The following is a 5,569-nucleotide window of genomic DNA, read 5'->3' as shown; positions in this document are numbered from 1 at the left end:
GCGAGACTACAGAAGGGGAGGGAAATGGACAAGAGGGGCCGTACACACACAAACGGGACCCAGAACTTACCAGGTTCAAGTGAGCCCAGACATAATGTGGCGGCGTCACATTAACCAAATGCATTCCACGGAAAACAGCACAACAATCGAGAGAGAACAGGCACAGAGAGATCCTGAGAGTGACACACAGGGAACTGTAGAGGACGGTGGGGCAGTAAAGAGACCCCAGGCTGAAAGAAGGGAACGTGTTGATGAAGGTGCTGCTATAGCAGACGCTATAATGGAACAAGCACACACTGAGGATGTTCAGGAGCCTCCAGACATTCCGAGGCGCTACCCAGAACGAAGGCGCCGTCCACCAGACAGACTAGACTTATAAACAAACAAACAAAAACGAACTGTTCAAATTAAAAGATGCAAAATAACTACAAGTTCTGGGAAATGTTTCAGTTGTGGTTTGGTAAAAATAACTCTGATTGTGTAAGAGAAGGAATGTTATGTTCTGTTAATTACTGATGTCCCCTTTAAGGATGGAGCACCCTTGGTCATGCGCAGTGTTGTTCTATGTTATTCTGGTACTAACTCGTTTGAGTAAATGTGAAGCTCCAGTTCAATTGCTTGTCTTCAGAGTCTTTCTTATTATATAAATAAGTAATAAGTGTTAAGCCACTACAGTGTCCATTGGATAGGCCTACCTGTCGTCGCAGTTTGCGTTTATTTAAGTTCAGCAAGTGAATAGTCTACTCTGAAATGTTAAACATTTAGGGCTACAAAGATAATACAGCTGCCTTGTTGATTATAGTTAGGCTATAGACAGCATGCGCAACTTGTATGTTCAACATGTTTGAAGAGTGTATTGAACAAATTAATTAGGTTCAAATTATTATGGAAAATATATCTCTTTGCCGTGGATAAACCGGATCAAAAATAAACAGTAGAATGGTATGTGTGCGTACATGCATGTGTGCTTGAAATTAATTGTAAGAAATTCTTGTCCATTTGCCAAAATCATGTTCTGAGAACATTTGGATAACTTTCTCAAACATTCTGTGACAGTCTTTGTTCCCAAAATGGGTGTGTTGGTTGTAGATAAATGGTGTTCACTGGTAGTGGAGTCTCCTGCCAGCTGGATGCTGTAACAGTATTTCACAGACACTCCAGACTACTGCAGATCATGCTTATCATACTACCCACCATTAATCACCATGCTGTACAGTTGCATAATATACCATTCCCCTGTTAAAGTACGTTTCACTAATGAAGTTTGTCAATGGATGACGCCTTATGATACTGGGATGTTAGTACCTTATGATGCTGGGATGTTAGTACCTTATGATGCTGGGATGTTAGTACCTTATGATGCTGGGATGTTAGCGCCTTATGATGCTGGGATGTTAGTACCTTATGATGCTGGGATGTTAGCGCCTTATGATGCTGGGATGTTAGCACCTTATGATGCTGGGATGTTAGCACCTTATGATGCTGGGATGTTAGCACCTTATGATGCTGGGATGTTAGTACCTTATGATGCTGGGATGTTAGCACCTTATGATGCTGGGGTGTTAGTACCTTATGATGCTGGGATGTTAGCACCTTTTGATGCTGGGATTCTTCGGATATCCCCATAGGAGAACCCTTTTTGGTTCTATGTAGAAACCTTTTTGGTTTTTAGGTAGAACCCTTTTTCCATGAAGCACCATCTATGGAAAGGATTCTTCATGGAACCCAAAAGGGTTCTTTAAAGGGTTTTCCTACACAGTAAATTTATCTGAGTAAATTTTAGTAAAATTGAATACAATTATACTCTACAAAAGATATAATTTGGTCCCAGTCTAAATAGAGTAAAAATAACTATTGTTGCAGAGTTACATTTTTAGAGTTATTTCTACTCTATTCTGTGTTTATATTTAACTCTACAAACTGTAATTTACTCAATTTAGAGTAAGATGAAAACAACTCTACTGCCAATTCATTCAAAATAGAATTAAATATTATCAAGAGTATGTCAATCCAGTCAATCCATCAATCCAGTGTCATCACCCACACTTCTGAGGTACATGCACACGCACACACACATGCATGTGCAATCGTGTGCAAACACACATAGACACACGCACACATGAATACAAACACGCACGCACACACACACAAGCAATCAGGGACCTTAGATGTTGTCTGATGCACTACATCTGGAACTGATTGGCTATCTATTTACAGAGCAGCAACCCAGAGAAATCCATTTCATCCAGATGCTTCATGTTTGGCCAACTGTGCTCTGAAGTCATTAAATGTTTGACCTTGATTTTACTGTAAGATACACAAATTGTCACAGTACCCTTTCCTCCACCTCCACATTGCCACAAACTATTTAAAAAATGTATGATCTAATTTAGGCACTGATATGTAACCGGTGTGAAATAACTAGCTAGCTAGTTAGTGGTGCGCGCTAGTGGCATTTCAATCGGTGACAACACTCTCTGAGACCTTGAAGTAGTTGTTTCCCTTGCTCTGCAGTGGTCCAAGGTACTAATGTAAAGGCTTTTGTGGAGCGATAGGTAACGATGCTTCGTCTGAGGCAGTTGTTGATGTGTTCATAGGATCCCTATTTTCTAGCCCAGGTTGGGGTGAGGAGAGTGACAGGAGCAACACTGTTACACATGCATGAGCAGGGTTGGGTAGGTTACTTTCTAAATGGAAGCAAAACTGTTACACATGCATGAGCAGGGTTGGGTAGGTTACTTTCTAAATGTAATGCGTTAGTTACTAGTTACCTGTACAAAATTGTAATCAGTAATGTAACTTTTTGGATTACTCAAACTCGAATGTAATCTGATTACATTTCGTTACATTTTGGTTACTTTCCCTTAAGCGGCATTAGAAGAAGCCAAAAATGTATGTTACCAATTGATCAACATCTATTGCAGGATAAATCAATGTTAAAGTTTACATAGTTGGCCATATATGGATGTTAAATTTGACTTTCTGGGTTGGTTTTGTAGGCTTCTAACCCATCACTTTCTACTACATATAATAATACGATTCAATTTTATTTTTACATTAAAAGTCTATCAGAATTCCAGTCATTCCAATAAATGTTATGCCCCTGGATCTTCAAGAATAGGACTTGGAAATATGAAAGTATAGATTAGCCAAATTGTTTTATCTGAGCATGACCCCAAAATGAAGGACTTATTAGCCAGCTCTACTCTGTTGTTTATGATTTTGTTGTCATGGAGGATTGATTGGGCTCATTGATTTGGGTTGAAAGATGAATTCTTCGCTCATGGAACGGCATGCTTTGAGCACTACTGAAAAGTGCAATTTACATGGGAAAATGAATGCCATATGCTGCACTTGCTATAGGCCTGTTGTTTACCTTTTTGTTGGTGACACTTTAATATCTTGATAATATGCAGATGTTTAAATGGCAAATCCACAGATGAAACAATAACAAAACGGTTGTCCCGCCTCTGTTTTGATAAAAAGCTAAGGGATGGGCCTGGAGAAATGTAACCACTCTCAGATTAATAGACAAAGACTGGTCATCCATGATATCAAAATGATTGATTTCAAAATGACTGATCATCCATGATATCCATGTTATGAGGCTATACAGTGTTGGTTTACATTTACAATGTTTACAAACAATGGAGTAAAACATTATTATATTTTGAGTTCTCATGGAGAGTGTCATGTCTTTACTATCATTAAATTGAAGACTTTTATTGTTTTTATCAAAGATTCTCTGTAATTAGTATTACACGATTAAACTGATTAATCATGTAACTGTAATTAACTAGGAAGTTGGGGCACCAAGGAAAATATTCAGATTACAAAGTTATCATTTCCTAATATAACTTTTCAGATATTTTATATCTGATCAATTAGTCTTCGAATTAATTATTTTACCTCACGTTAGTCTCATTCCAAACGTCATAAATTGTTGCCTATCTGCATGAACCCAGTCTTCACTATGAGTCATACATCAATTGTCTTAAATAATTTATTTATTAACTAACCAAACAATCACAGAAGTGCATAAACAAACAAGTAAATATGTTAACAAGAAATGATAGGGGAATGTGCCCTAGTGGGCTAAACCGGCATGGCGACTTGTTAGACGAAAGGGGAGTGGGGGTCAGCTGAGAAGTCACTACAGAGTAGATAATTATAACAATTGAAATGCTAATCCTTTGCACATGAACGCTCACTCATTCGGGAACAATTACAATCAATATATATATATATTTACGCTCAGTGTGTCGTCTTGATCACTGTTGAAAAGTTTGTTTCTTTTGTAGAATTGTCCGTCTCTCCGGAACATAAATGTTGTTCAGACCTCAAGTTCTGTGAGGTGGAAGAAATTCCTTTGTTCTGAAAATTCACTCTGTCACTATACTGTGGCCATGAGGAGATAATCTCTTCCAGGAATTTACGACCTCTCTGACCACAGCAGTCTAGTTGTAGGAGGCAGGGAGAGGGGGATGGGGCTTGCTGTACCCAAAGAGGGCAACATCATGACAACTGTGACAGTTGAATTAAGCTCATGAGGCACATATATACATACAATTTATAAGTCTAAAAATGGATGTAGCAACTACAGATTGTCCCTTGTAAGTCTATTAAAAGTGTACAAGGTTGAGCATGTGTACATTAGGCCTATGGATTTTTTTTTGATTAGCATGAATTAGATTGAGCAATAAAAGCCCCACCTTTATTCCATAGACTGGGATCCGCATTATGCTGATGTTGCAAGACCACATTTTTCACCGGCTGTCCACTGGTTTCAAAAACAATGATTGATAGGCAGCTTTAACTTCTTGAATTCAAACATTTATTGGGTTCAAATACACGTATAGATTTGTGAACAGCCATCCACAACAACAACAATCCATAAGGCGCAAATAGCTAAAAGAGAGCGCAGCAGTGTGATTCACATCAATGCGCTATGTAGATATCAATAATAATAAGTGATATCCGTATCGCCGTAGACTAGACCACTGCTGTCATCCTTGCCGCCAAGCATTTATTCAAGTTGGATAATCTTTTGAAGCCGACAGCAGTCGCACCATTAGAAGACATAGCTTTGACTGTAGACTACAGAAACCCATTCCTGCTCTTTTCCCGCAATCCATCAAACACATTTGGTGTGCCATCATATTGGTCTCTGATTTGTGGTCAGACTCGCTCAGGTAGAACAAACTTAAACTTGCTCCTTTTTTCAATGCTGATTTGAATGTCATTGAAAAAAACAGAAGTGTTAGATTTGTTTATTTAGCAAAAACATCCTTTCTGAATTTTAAAATAATCCTTGACGTAATCATGTCGTTTTTCAGATGTATCTGTACATGTAATCCTACTCCCCAACCCTGAGCATGAGCATGAGTAGCGCAAAATAATCTGTTATCGTGTAAGAAAAATGTATAAAGGATAGGATGTCACAGGATGCTATGTTTAAATTAGATCTAACCACATTTCAGTTGAATCTGTTGTCAACACAACTTGATCTGATAAACAGCAACTTTCTGTGTTCCAACAGTTGATCTGCCCATGTTTGTTTTCAAGGAGA

Source organism: Oncorhynchus clarkii, chromosome 2 (genome assembly GCF_045791955.1).
Source record: "Oncorhynchus clarkii lewisi isolate Uvic-CL-2024 chromosome 2, UVic_Ocla_1.0, whole genome shotgun sequence".
In the NCBI taxonomy this organism is placed as follows: Eukaryota; Metazoa; Chordata; class Actinopteri; order Salmoniformes; family Salmonidae; genus Oncorhynchus; species Oncorhynchus clarkii.
The sequence above is the reverse complement of the archived record's forward strand: the minus strand, read 5'-3'. Positions refer to the sequence as shown.